Source organism: Gallus gallus, chromosome 4 (genome assembly GCF_016699485.2).
Source record: "Gallus gallus isolate bGalGal1 chromosome 4, bGalGal1.mat.broiler.GRCg7b, whole genome shotgun sequence".
Lineage (NCBI taxonomy): Eukaryota > Metazoa > Chordata > Aves > Galliformes > Phasianidae > Gallus > Gallus gallus.
Window position 1 is genome coordinate 39272183 of NC_052535.1, and position 14349 is coordinate 39286531.

Sequence of the window (14349 nt, forward strand, 5' to 3'; positions counted from 1 at the left end):
GTCCTGGCACAGGTTGCCCAGAGAGGCATTGGAAGCCCCATCCCTGGAGACAGCCAAGGTCAGACTGAAGGGGCTCTGAGCACCTGATGGAGCTATAGGTGTTCCTCTTCACTGCAGGGAGTTGGCCCAGATGGCCTTTAAGGTCCCTTCCAATTCCAACGATTCTGATTGTCCACACAGCTTTTTTTTTTGATCCATGAGCACATTTTCTTCCTGCCATGTCCCCCCCCCCATCCCTCCCCTCTCCCAAAACTTGGATTAAACAAGAGCACATGAAGAAATTACAAACAGAAGGCACGGAAGAATGTAAGCAGGCTTTCACTAACCTTTTGCCAGAGCCGGGGAGCTGTAATGGCCTGGGATGGTTGGAGCTGATGGACAGACCTGAGCAGAAAATTCACTGCTGTCGGCCGCCAAGCAAGCGAGAGAACGGGGTGTGTTGATGGCGGGGTGGGAGGAGGAATGCACCGGGCAGACAGGTGGTTAGCAGCTACACTAGGGAATAAGCAGCCAGGAATTGCAAATAACTGTCAGCCACTGGGGAGGCGAGTGCAAAGAGAAAGTTTTGCTGCCAAACTGCCCCAAGCAATCAGTCAGATGCACTCCTCCTTCTACAGGGCTCTCCGTCCCCGTGTGCCACCACAGAGAGCTGCCCTCGCCTTGGGCACTGCCCTCTCCTGCACACTTCCCTCTGCACCAGCCCTCGGGTTGCCTATGGCAGAAGCAGCTGTGAAACTACCGAAATGCTGAGCTTGTTGCAGCTGCTTTGATAGCCACCAAAGGTCTCCAAGAGCCCAAAGGAAAGCAGACACAGTTAGTGTTTGTAATAAAGCTTCCAAATATTCTTCTGGTGAGGAATCGCAACCTCTGACCTTCAGTATTGTGACCCAATTTTCTGTTAGAACATAACTGTGATGGTTCCAACACCTTAAATCCTGTAATTATAAAGCTGACTGCATCTTCACCATGGATGGATTGCTGTGAGAGAGACAACTTTTAAAAGCCAAATGACAAACACCTTTTCCGACCGCAATCTCAGGGCAGACCTCATTTGAAAATCCAGGAGGGTTTGGGTTTGAGCCCACAGATTCAGACCTGACTGAGACTGAGCTGAAAAACCTAGCAAAGAGCTTCATTTACCAGCCAAGATGGAACAAAGCCCTCAAATAGGAAAGGAGATCCTGGAGGTCACTGCTAGGGATAACAACTCCTCATGGTTCTCGCAACACTTCTGGCTTAACAGAGTCAAGAGTAACCAGCTATATTTGCAGCATTTATAACCAAGTCACGCAGGATGTGCTCACAAGATTTCAGTGTCACTGAAGCATATTTAACGTGGCCTAACACCCAGCCCACATGAAAATGATAGCTCCTCATACCATTGTTTAGTACAGAAGTCTTTACTGCAGCCCATCCTCCCTTGGCTCTCTCATTATTCACGTCTCCGCTTGTAGAAGTGATACTTAACGCTCTTCCTCTTTGCCTTCTCTGCAAATAGTTTCCCTCAAAATACACTACAAGGGACCAGGCCATCACTACACCACGCCGCCTCCCCCAGCAGCATGCTCTGTCCTGCCCTGTACACAGAGGCAAAATCGTTGCTTGGTGGTTATTATTAAGCTCTCATGTTAATGACTGGCCTATAGCACTGACAGTCCTCAGTGAGTTGTGCAGGTCAAGCAAATAATTATGCCTGCAGAGTTCCTGGCTATTTTTCTGTAGCATTGGTTGCTTCTAAGACTTGAGCTCTTTTCCACTAGCAGAACAACTCGAGAAAAATGCATCCTTTGCATTGCAATTTCTAACTGTGCAATCTCCTACCAGTTGGTTCCACATCTTTCTCTCTCACGGGCTCTTTGTGACCGAGGTTTACTATCAGATACTTACAGTTCTACCACAAACACACCAAAGAGGTCTCTCCTCTCAGCAATGGCAGGAGTGCTGCACACAGCCCAGCACACCTTCAGCCTGCAGCGCATCTATTCCATACCAGGATCTAAAAGGGCTGTTAGAAAGAAGGGGGCAGACTCTTCAGCAAGGTCTGCTGTGACAGGACAAGGGGAAAGGGCACAGGTTGCCCAGCGAGGTGATGGATGCCCCCTCTCTGGTGACACTCAAAGTCAGGCTGGAGGGGCTCTGAGCAGCTGATGGAGCCGTGAACAACCTGTTCACTGCAGGGAGTTGGACCACATGGCCCTTAGGGGTCCCTCCCAGCTCAAATGATTCTGTGGTTCTATGATACTGAGGAGGACTTTGCTTTCCAGCCCAGAGCGACAGACACACTGAAACAAGCGAAGGGCAAAAGAATAAGAGAGGAATAGTTTTACGACATAATGGCATACTTATAAATAGCATGTTTTCCATACGTGTCAGATATCAAATAGCTTAATGACAACTGATAACTAGCTGATTTCTGCAACCTGCCATCAGCTGCTATTTTCAAGAGAACACGAGCTATTCCTAATATCGCAGCACAACTCCTTAGCTGTGTAGGAAGCTTACATTTTTTCAGCCAGATGGCAGGTATATACTGTTTTAACCAAAATTCTGTTTTAAGAACAATGGTCGATATTATAACGACAGCGCTTGACAAGCCAAGAGGCAGACAGAAGTAGGTAGCCACATAATACCATTGCCCTTTAAAAAAATAACACACTTATGAATGGCAACAGATGGGCGAGGCAATCAGGCTGCATGACCCCATTTAGTGGGGAAAAAAAAAGAAATAAGAAAATAAAAGTGCATCGTTTGTTGTTGTTGTTTTTTTTAATTAAACTCCAGCCTTTATTTCCAAAATACACTTTGCAGAACTTGGATGGGATTTTCCTCAAGCCAAAGCCTCCGCTCCTGGGATCTCCTGGTAGAGAGCAGCTCTGCCACATAGCAGAGTGATTAATCCTCACCACTGCGCTAACACCCAGCAGGGGAAAAAAGCCCAATATGAATGGCCACTTCTAGAACGCAGGGTTTGATGCGATACAAATCATCTGTTGTAAAAATTCTCTTTCATTAGAGCAGTGTCTACTAATTAGCAAGTTAATTATTTACGCTGGCGTTTCTGCTGCAGCAGAAGCCCATTATCCGGCTCCGTCTCATTGGCAACTCTTAAACAGTAACAGCAAACAGGAGCTGCGAGGTACAGATTACATCTTGCAGAAGTGAAATAACTCAGCATTTTCAATAGGCAGGAGCTCAGAATTGCCTTCGTTTGGACACATTTCTCTTCTTTCCGAGCCCCATTCTATACCTGACCACTCGCAGCCCCCTACTCCCCCCTTTAACCCAGGATGTGGTTTGTCCTCTCGTACTTACCTGATGCCTGGGTCCTTCCCTCCAGTACAAGCATAGACTGGAGAAGAGAAGCGTGCTGCCGACGACCAGCGGCACAGCTGGCACACCCCAGGTGATCACACAGCGTCTCCTCTCCTCAGCACCACGGACTTACACACAAAGCTGATTTGAGCAGAGAAGATCCAATACCCTACCAGTGACATATGCTGAGCCCCGGCATTCTCTAAAGCCATACCGAAGTATCTGAGAGTAGCCGGCTGTACGTTAACAGAAACAAACTCTCTCCGTATTTCATACCCGTTCACACCACATTTTTTTTCAGGGTGTTGCTTAGGAAAAAATAAATAAATAAGTACAGGCTCCAAATGGCCAACCAGACAATCGTGTATTTTCCTCCAGTCGTACTGACTCGGTTATTTTCCCACACACTCCCGATGCGGTGAAGGACTTGCCTGAGCAAGCAACGCTGTGCTTTCAGCAGCAGATTGGAAAATAGAAACGTGCACAGAGTCCAGCACTGTGCTGTGGCCAGCCAGGCTTGGCTTCCCATCAGCAGCCCACGTACTGGAAGGTGTGTAACTCTCTGAACTCTTACACCAGGGATCCTGGGCACCAAGCAAAGCACTATGGCATCGCCATTCCCCAACCCTGCTGCAGAAGGAAAGCCATGAGAATGACTTCTAACAACAGAAGTCACTGTGGCAAAAGGAACCAGTGAACTCATCCCCACACCACACAGCAAGGGGCATTTGCTGCAAATGCGTATGCACTCCAGATTTTGGCAACCACCAGTGCTACTTAGACCTTTGTAGGCTCCATGCTCTATGGGTCTGGTCAGGCCAAGGGGCTCAGACAGAGCCCCATGCCAGCAGCACAGGACTGAAGGTTTGGGGCCAGCACTAGGAAGCACCAAAATATTATGGGGCAAGCATCCCCACCTTGGTTTGGAAGTATTTACTCTTCCCATCTACACTGCGAACAGCTGCTTGCTCATCCCTAAGATGATCCTCTTCTACCACAATCACCTTTCTTTCCCTCCACTTTGCACTTCTTCATTTTCAGTTCACTCCCTCTTCCACAATTATTTTCCTCTTCTTACTGATTCTTCTGTACTTCTTCAAGACACCATTCATCTCCCTGACCTCTATGCCAAGTCCTCCACATGCAAACAAGCAAAGAAGCAAAAACCCAACATTATGGTCTTGCACAAATAGTGTGCCAGGTTATAAAACTTGCAAAAAAGATCCTCTTCTGTTGGACATTCTCACTCATTTCTGTCCTCCTTCTTGCATCATCGAGCATTTCAGTAGTTCAAACAAATGCACTGTTGACCATTTACCATCCAGACCAGCAAGTTCTCACAAGTCCAGAACAGTCACAGAGATTTAAAGGCCAATTCACTATAAAAGCAGAGCACGGTACTCTCCTTCTGGTCAGGAAGGTCCTGGGACTAAGATTTCCCTCATGGTCCTCACTGAAGAGCTCACAGTGGATTAGATGCCCTCAAAGTCCAAAAGCTGGCTGCCCAGATAGCCTGATAAACCATCTCTACTGCAGTCTCCTGATGAATGGTTTCTAGTAAGTCTACAGCAATTTTTCTGTAAAGGAAGTAGAGAGCTGAGCTCCCATTTTGAGAAAAGGACAGTTCTTCTGTGAATTACAGAAGAGGACAGTTCCTCATAATTTTCCTGAAATGCCCCCCAAAGCCTTACACAATCTCCATGAAGCCATTCCTGCAGCTGTGCAGAAAGCTTTGGGAAATGTAGCCATATGCTAGTTTAACTAAAATGATGTCATGAATTCAAGGTGCAAATGCAGCCAGGAACAACAGGTTTGCCCTTTTCACCCTTGGCCTGGGCAATGTAACTGATAGTTTGTCTTTCTCAGCTCATTTTCTTCTTCAACAGCAATCAGTTTATCAGAAAAGGAGGCCAAGTCAAACTGTGTAACTTCAGGTATGTGGAAGTGCTTTTAGGCACGCACCCACAGTACACACAGGGCTAGGAGACAAGAGGGATAGAGATGAATATGGTTGCCCGGGGAGGCTGTGAAAGCCCCATCCCTGGAGACAGCCAAGGTCAGGCTGGAGGGGCTCTGGGCACCTGATGGAGCTGTAGGTGTCCCTGTTCAGTGCAGGGAGTGGGATCAGATGGTCTTTAAGGGTCCCTTCCAACTCAAACAATTCTAAGATCCTATGAACTTGACCTCAGTTGGTACATGGCTGTGGAGGGAAGGAAGCCATATTTCTCCCCTAAGGGAAAGACGGATTCATGCTAAAAGGTTTACCTGTCTGGATATACCTACTCACTCTCACTGTCAACTGTGACTTTTTAGCTTTCTCCAGCCCAATAGCCTCAGCACTTCTGGAGAGCATCACCCTGAGCTGCTGCAGTCCCATGAGAGACAGAGGGATTTATGGACAGTGAGATGCATCTCAGACAACATAAGCAAAGCATCCAATCATCAGCAAAAACCAAGCAGTCTATCTGGGCTGAGGAGATAGAAACACTGATCCCACTGGTAGAGGTGTGGTGCAGAAAAGAAGAGCACAGCTTCGCCAGGTTTAATCTAGGTAGCTCAGGCAATCACAGTGGTGAAGAAGGGGATGCCAGCATGAGCCAGGTGCATGGATATATGTCCCTTTGTGGGCAGTGTGACACGCAGTGAGGTTTACACCACCAATCCCTGCTTCTGGTCTACAGCAACAGCACAAGAGACTACATGGGCAGCACAGGCATGGGCAGCCCTGTGCTCACTGATATCTCATGCAGGTGATGGGACACACATCAACTCTGCCTTTGCAATTGACATTTCTGGCCAGCCAGCAAGGAGTTCCACTACTGCTCTGGTATCTAGAAACCCCAGGGAAGTATTCCAAGCCCCCGGAGCTTAAAGTTTCACAGCAAAAGAGGAAAGGAAAAAAGTAATAAGAAGATACAAAATAAAATAGATGAGTCAACAGAAACCTGAAATACAGACAGGCCGCCCTGTTATCATTGCTGCAGTTCATTTAAAGGTGGTATTTTTCCAAGCTTTTCCATGCTGCAGTCACATTTCCAGTTCCTCTGCAGACCTACCTGGAGGGACTGAATAATTTGCATCTATCTTTTCCCAACATTCCACATATTATTTGCATTTATCGTGAATGGGTGGAGAATAATAGTGCTTAGTACAAGAAATAAATACATTTAAAAAACAAATCAGTCAGCGCTGCCAGTCACACAGATGCAGAAGTTGACAAAATATAGCCTTTCATTATTTTTTCATTCCAACCAGTGCACAAAATACATGAAATATAAAAGAGTGCCTCACGTAGATTTTTTTCCAGCTGAACGGAGCTTTGACAGTCAAGAACACTGCATTTTTCACATAATAAAATGTGATTTTTCCATCAATTGTGCCGGTAATGAAAATGTTTCGTACAGCTCAATCCCTTGAGAGCCAAGAAGTCTATGCCAAGGGTGAGACTGAAAGCTGCAAAACCAGGAGCCTCACGGCAAGAGAAGCAGAGGATAAAGAAGAACTGGTCCTCCACCATTCACTTACCTTTCCACCAATGCTCCCCCTAAAGGGTTCCCCTTCTCCCTCTCCTTCTGCTGGATGGGAGGGGCAGCCAGAGCAAAACCGTCCATCTGGTTCCCATCACAGGGAAGACTGCCTATTCTAGCTCCTGCCAAAACCTGTCATTAGCAATCAGCATAAGAGAGAGTATGAGAAGACACAGTACAGCTAAGACAACAAACCTAATACTTTTAACACACTAATCATAACAGCGGAACTCAATTTGGTTCTTTATAAAAATATCACGGGAGTCAGATGGCTCATCTTAGTAGCCTCATTTTATCAGTGTAATTAATTTAACAGGCAACACAAATGTTATTTTCTTCTGCCATGGCATACCCATCAGCACCTAATAGAAGCATCTGCAGAAGTGAAATACGGCAAAGAAGCGTAATTCGATTAAGCAGATGCTACACATTAATATACCTTGTTTCCTTCTAGCTACAGAATAGACATGGCAGTTAAATCCCGATGCAGCCTTCGTATCCCAGACCTACCACGTTACAAAAGCTTGGAGGGATGGCCACCAAGCCGCCCATGCTTTCCTTCCACAGAAGTTCAGTACAACTCTTCCCACCACCCCTAGCCTTGTCACCCAGGTACAGCAAGGCCAGCATCTCCACAGTTTTCACAAAGAGAATGATTGTTCTGCCATATTTACCCTTAAGATCTCAACCACTTTTTTCAGATAACTAAGAAAACAACCAAAAGCCCACCAACATGCACATCCAACTCAAAGCAGTCTATAGCAATACCTTCTATGGCTGCTACAGGGATTTGAGACCTGCCCAGCTGCTACACCATGGGTGTCCAACCCTGTGGCTTGCCTAGGCTGCCGTGAGTGAAGAGGAATTGTCTAGGGCTGCATATACATAGGCTGCACTGAAAGTAATGCCTCCTATTTATTTCCATGGAAACTACAACAGATACAAAGAGCACAGCACTACTTAATAGTGCAATTTCTCCACTATGAAACACTATTTTTCATCACAGACACCATTATTAGCTATGTATTTTCACCAGCAACAAACAGGAGCTTGCGTGCCACACTCATAGTATCTGCACCAGTGGAGGTGACCCACTGTCACTGTCACCACTGCTGAAATGCACCACCTACCACCTCACTGTGCTCACACCCACTGTTTGGCTTCCAGAAATGTTCAGCAAGTGTCGATGAATGTCAGTGGGTGCCATTTCCTTCTGCCTGGAGATCAGTGACGCACCTTTTCTTCATATACACTTCCATGTCAGACACCATTGCGTCGGAGTGCCTCTCTGCTGCCACCTGTTACGTGGCAACAACATGTAATGGAATACTGGGGGGAACGTTCAACCTCTATTGCCGTACCACCAACATACACCTCTGAATTCATGGGCCAACATCACAAAACAGAAGGCATTATTTTCAGAGCAGCCCTCATAATACATATACTGTAGTTCATGTATATAAGTAATAAAACTTACATGGCCGCAGGGAGAGCCGGGCTCAGCCATCACAGGTTGGACATGGCTGCAGTAGGACACTGCATCACCATCACAGCACGCTGGTTAAAGCTCAGCCACAACCTGCTCCCCACTCAGGAATATAATCACACACACCCCCTCCCAATTCCTGAATTCCCTGCAAGCAACACAGATGCCCCGCTTGGAACACTTGCCCAGCTCCCTACAGGCAGTGTTTTTTCCCATCTCTTTGACAAGGGCGGCACCTCCAGCTGGTCAATCCTGCAGCCCTGGAGGACATATTCATCAGGTGAACACCTCGAGATTGCCAAGAGAGCAACCTGAGATCAGCTCTGTGCACCAAGGTAACAGCATCACCACTCACGCTCGCACAACAGCAATCAGAGTTTCTTCTTAAAGACTCTCCCTCCCTTTGGTGATCTGTGCTGGGAGAGGGAGGCAGAGGTAGGAAAAGGGGAAGAAAGCTCCTCTGGGAATTACCACCACGCCTCTGTGTAGGGATGACATGCCTTTGGAGTGTCCCCATCAGCATCCCTGTCACCTGGCTTCCCTCTCACCAGCTTCCTCCTTTTGTGAGGATGTTCCCATGCCAATGTAGTAATAGCCTCAACAGACGACTGAGTATGGATAACACCTCTTTCTGCTTACTTTCAGGAAACTATTTCCCAATTTGCTTCTCTTCTCTTCCTGCTGCTGAGTTTAGCTCCAAACTTCAATGACCCATTTAAAAAGAGGAGAGCGTCTTCTAGGAACGGCACCAGGCTATTCCATAGGCTGCTCAGGAATGAAATCCTACCATTTATACTCCCTTCTACTGAAGAGAAACATCTGCAGAACCAAAATAAAGCAATACAAAGAGAAAACAAAGGGAAAGGCTGGAGGCAGGCAGATGGTGAGCTGTGCAGACATGCACTGCAGCCAGCATGTTATTGCACCATGCTAAAGCGCAGCTTGCCAGGACTTCTAACTCCCTAGTTTTACAAGCTTAAAAATGCAAATACAAAGTCTTACTGTAACGCTGGAAGTTGGGAGCTCAAGTTTCAGCTCAGGAGTACATTCTTCACGCTGCCATTACTTATGTTTATGAAAGAATTGCATACTCATTGAAAAACCCGATTTGGTGAGTCTCTAAACTTGTATATATATATGTGTTTACTTTGAAACAATTTCATAAAGGTAAAGGAAGGGAAGAACAGCATAAAAGGTGCTTTTCATCAGTTGATGGTGTGTGTTTGTTTGAAAGCTATCATATACATACATCATTTTCACAAAAGAGTTAGCCTGATCTTCAGCAGAGGTTTTGAACACAAAGGTGTGCACCAGTGAGCTGCAGGAAAGGAGAAAGCAACAAACAAACAAAGCAGGAGAGTCACAGATAAAGAAAGAAGAACACAGAGAATAAAGGAGGATAAATATTCCTGACCCAAAGGCACACACATTCCCTGGAGAATGTACCAAGAGGAGGCAGAATAAAACAATGTGTAGCTAAAAGGCAGGGGTAATATTCTGCACTGAGCCTTCATGTAATCTCACACTGTATCAGCAGAAAGATCACAGCATTCACAGACACACAGTCAGATCTGGAAACAGACCCGCCCCTGTGCCCCGCAGGGGTCTCACTCCTAAAATAAATGAAGTTTGGGGATGGAAAGTGAAAAGACAAAAATAAAAAAGGGCCTGACTGTGCCCGACCCTTTTGCACCTGGCAGCATGGTGAGGAGCCCAGGGCGGGATGCTTTCCATCCCTAGCTGGGTCAGACACACGGCACGGCCCAATTCACCTGGCAGCACCAGAGTGCTGTATCTGTTTGGGCCGGCCATCCGCAAGTGCTGCTAAAAGCAGAAGGATATATTTTGCTTCGCATTAATATTCTTTTTTTAAAAAAAAGGGAGGAGGAGAGGGTAAGTTTTGCACCAAAAATCCCAGACAGCTCACAGAAAGGCAGGCTCAGCCGCCATCCCCACGCCTGGAGGGGCCTCTAGCGGCACCAGCCCGGCCCCAGCAGCAGAAGCCTTTGTCAAGCTGCACACTGAGTATGAATTCACCCATACACGGCTCTTAGTCACAAGCTCTCTGCTCTGGACAGGGAGAGGCACCCCCCGTGACAGCATGCAGGTTGAGCTGCCTCCAGCCAGAACCAAAGAGTTATTTTTTTTTCCTCATTTTGGATTTTTTTTTCTTTTTTTTTTCTTTTTTTTTTTTTTTTCAAACTTGAGCTTGCAAAATCTCAACTGAGTCATACGTACGGCCTTGCAGTGCTCAGCCATGAGTTTGTGGAATAGGGGTGATGGTGAGGAAATGCATGCAGGGATCCCTGCAGTCCTCCAGCCCAGCCTTCTGCTCCCAGAAGGACCAACCCTGACTGCACAGCATCACAGAATGGTTTGAATTGGGAGATCTTAAAGCCCCCCCAGCCTCAACCCCTGCCGTGGGCTGGGTGCCCCCCACCAGCTCAGGCTGCCCTGGGGCCCATACTACTTGGCCTTGGGCACCTCCAGGGATGGGGCACCCACAGCTCTCTGAACAGTCTGTTTCCAGCACTTCACCACCCTCTGAGTAAAAGATTTCTTCCTAATATCTAATCTAAATCTTCACTCTTTCAGTTTAAAACCATTCTGCCTTGTCACCCTTGCAGCTCGCGTGAAAAGTTGGTGCCTCTCCTGCTTATAAACTCTCTTCAAGTACTGGAAGGCTGCAATGAGGCCTCCCCGGAGCCTCCCTTTCTCCACATCGAACCTGTCTTTGCAGGAGAGGTGCTCCAGCACTCTGATCATCTTCGTGGCCCTCCTCGAAGGGAGGGCCTCCTCGAAGCTCCCACCTGGAGCTCTGCATCCATTCTATATTTTATTCACATGAGGCAGCACCGGACCTGGTCTACCTGGACCTTGAAATCCTCCAAGGACAGAGCTCTCACAGCCTCTATGGGCAAATTTTCATTGCTTTTAATTATCCTCACAGAGATTTTTTAAAAAATATATTAATAACATTTTTAATATTTGTTCAGAAAATCTCTTTTCCGTTCACAACGGCTGTCCCTTGGAGCCTGGCTCTACCTTTTCATTAACATCCCCATAGCACAAGCAGACTGCTCTAAGGTCCCCTAGAGCCGCCTCATCTCCAGCTCCTGTCCCTCAGCCTCTTTCACAGGGCACGTGGTCCAGGCCCCAGCCATCAGAAAATCCAGTACTTCGACTGGTAAACATGATTTGCTACTCCTACGTAAACAAGCACAAATGCTAAAATGCATGTGTGCAAAGCCACAGCTGGAAGATCAGATGGTTGTCTAACAAACCAGCAACAGGGTTAACTACACATTTGCTGAAATGAAAAGCCAGCAGCAGAGATCATCTGCGGTTCAACAAAATGGCAACCCTCCGTCAAGGCAGCAGAGGGAACCTAGCTACCATTTTTCACAAGTTATGACTCACTGTGAAATGCACATGAGTATGCTAAATGCCTTTAGAACTTACTGACTTCAGTATGAGTCATGCTCCAAAATGCTAGCGTGTTTTATGCCCAAGAAGCCCACTGATTTACAACCAAAAAGGAGTATGATGGTAATTTGACGCAGGTAAATTATTTGTAGCAAGACAGACATCATACTAGACAAACACATGTTGTAGTCCAAGAGACCACGATCAGTGTCCTGAACGTGGGGAAAACTAGAGGAATGATTGGCACCTTCACATATATCGCTGGAAGTCATATTAATTAGAAGAGCATTCATTAGTGGGAGTAACATCTCTTCCAGGAATTTTGGCTGCAACCCGAAGCCTGCCTGACTGCATCCAATGACAAAACATTGAGGAAATGTGGAGCTGATGGGCTGCATGAGGCCCATTCCCTCTGCATACCAGCAAAACTCACCTCAAGCAGAGATGAGAGGCCTGAACAAAACTCAACAAGTGAAGAAATCACAGGGCACCGTGGGAAGTTCTCTGGGAGCAGTTCTCCTCTGCTACATCCAGGAGCCACATCCTTGGGCAGAGACAGGGCGATGCTGCACCCAAGCTGGTCCCACTTACTCGTTCAGGTACCTGGCTGTGCAACACGGCTCCAGCACACCCAGTGAGCAGCACGGTCACAAGCTGCTGCACAACAGTGGGCACAGGTCAGTACTCTGCCCAGCGGCACTGAATAAAAATCAGAGTCACCCTCCCTTCTGCAACCCAAGGAGGCAGAGTCAAAACTGACAGAGAAAAAGAAATAATTATTTCTTCCTCTTTTTTTTTTTTTTTTTCCAATTTCTTCCATTTACAAGCTTCAATGCAGCCTGCCCTTGAGCCACAGAACCATTGATCTCAGAGATGTATGGAGACAAATATCTTTCTTATTTCTGCTGCCATCAATAGCTGCTTTTTTCAGACTAACCAATGTAGAAGAAACACCATGAACATTTGGCGTGCCAAAGCACAGTTGAACTGCTCTAACATGTTATGCTGGAATTAAAACAAAGTGTTATCCCTGGTTTGTTTTATTTCCTCACTAGTATGGCAACTGTTTCAGGATCCCTTGCAGAGAATCCTTCGATAAGAACTAATGAAGTCAACCTCAAAAGCAGCCATGTCCTGGGCCAGACCAGCGCCAGGGATCAGGTGGAGTCTATATGATGGAGTCACAATGGGGTATTGTGCCTAAAACTGACATGCTGCTAAAATCATGGATAGGATACGATGGATTGTGAACTAACCAGAAGTGAATTAAAACCATAACACATTTGAGGGGTTGCTGAAAAAGACAGGCCTCCCAGACAGAGCAGCAGGGTCCACACACCTGTTGTAGCTTGAGGACTTTGTAGCTTGAGAGGCATCACAGCATCCCACCAAAGCTGAAGCCCGGCTGCAGAAGGCTGGCAACCAAGGTGCTAATTCATCATACATCCATAAACTCCTTTATTCCCCTGGAGCTACGTCAAGGTTTGGAAGCAGAAAAAACAGTTACTCCAAACCAAAACTTGGCACTGTGACCCTGCTTGCAATTAGTTCGAAGCCAACACATTCCCAGGATAGTTAATAGCACATTACTCTGCTTAGAAGGGAAACAATCCACAAAAATAAAAGTGGAATAAATGGGGAGGTAGCAGTACCTCCAAAACACCAAAGCTACAGAGGATGGCAAACCAGTCTGGGGCCAATGACACACTGCTTTTGCAAGAACAACCAAGGCACACACAGGAAACCACAGGCACACCTTGAGAGGCAGCTGCTTCTCTCTGCTCAACTGTGGTGAGGCTTTAGGGAAGGGGAATAACCCTTGCAGACTAAACTGGGCACGTTTGGGGTAGAATCCAAGAAGCAAGCAACATGTTTAGAAATACGATCTATAGGTAGAAGTTCTGAGGACTGAATAAAGAGAAGACTTAAAGAGGTGACAAATACATCCTGACAATATGGCCTCAAGACCAGATAACTATATGAAAAGACAGTAATCAGTTTTCCTACAAGCAGTAAAAACCCTTCCTCTATGGGTAGGAAGTTTTCATTTGGGGGTAGCGGTAAAAATCTTTTTGACAGCCTGGAGAATGAAACCCTGGAACAGGGCTTATTGACAGGTTGTGAAATCACAAGATTTTTGAAGATAAGCATCCATTTCTGGAGACAAGCATCTATCCTTCTTGGGGGCAAGGATTAGAAGATATCTTGAGCTCCCTTCTAGTCCTGAATGTCTAGAAGTACTCCAGTTATGTCTTTCTCATCACTAGAGTCCTAATACCAGCCTTGAATAAATTAATAAAAAAATAAAACAGCATCCTTAATTTAGTTTCATCCTGACAATCCTCATTTTCTCTCTTGTTTAGATTTTATTGACTCGTCACACCATGCTTCCATGTCACATACCTCACTGCACAGAACTTCTGGTATTCACACGTGTAATAAACGTGACAAATACAAAAAAACCATCAGCTCTGCCAGCTTTGTGACAAGATATGCTGAGTTACTACATAGCAGCTAACCATACCCCTGGATCCTGCACAATACCCACGGACATTGGCTTGTCAAAAATAGAGAAATTTGCTGAGCAGCCGAAAGAAA

The 14349-nt window shown here is 46.3% G+C and overlaps 1 protein-coding gene across 3 annotated transcripts in view; it reads right to left on the reverse strand.

The window, feature by feature from the left end:
* STOX2 (storkhead box 2) overlaps positions 1–14349 on the reverse strand; it is a 129814-nt gene that overhangs the window by 87459 nt on the left and 28006 nt on the right. Inside the window, exon 1 of one of the 3 annotated variants that reach the window (XM_046940779.1) lies at positions 327–3427. The exons of the other annotated variants lie outside the window; for them this stretch is intronic. The gene's annotated coding sequence lies outside the window, so the exon portion shown is untranslated. Of the gene's footprint in view, positions 1–326; positions 3428–14349 lie in introns of those variants that run through there. 3 annotated transcript variants of the gene reach the window in all.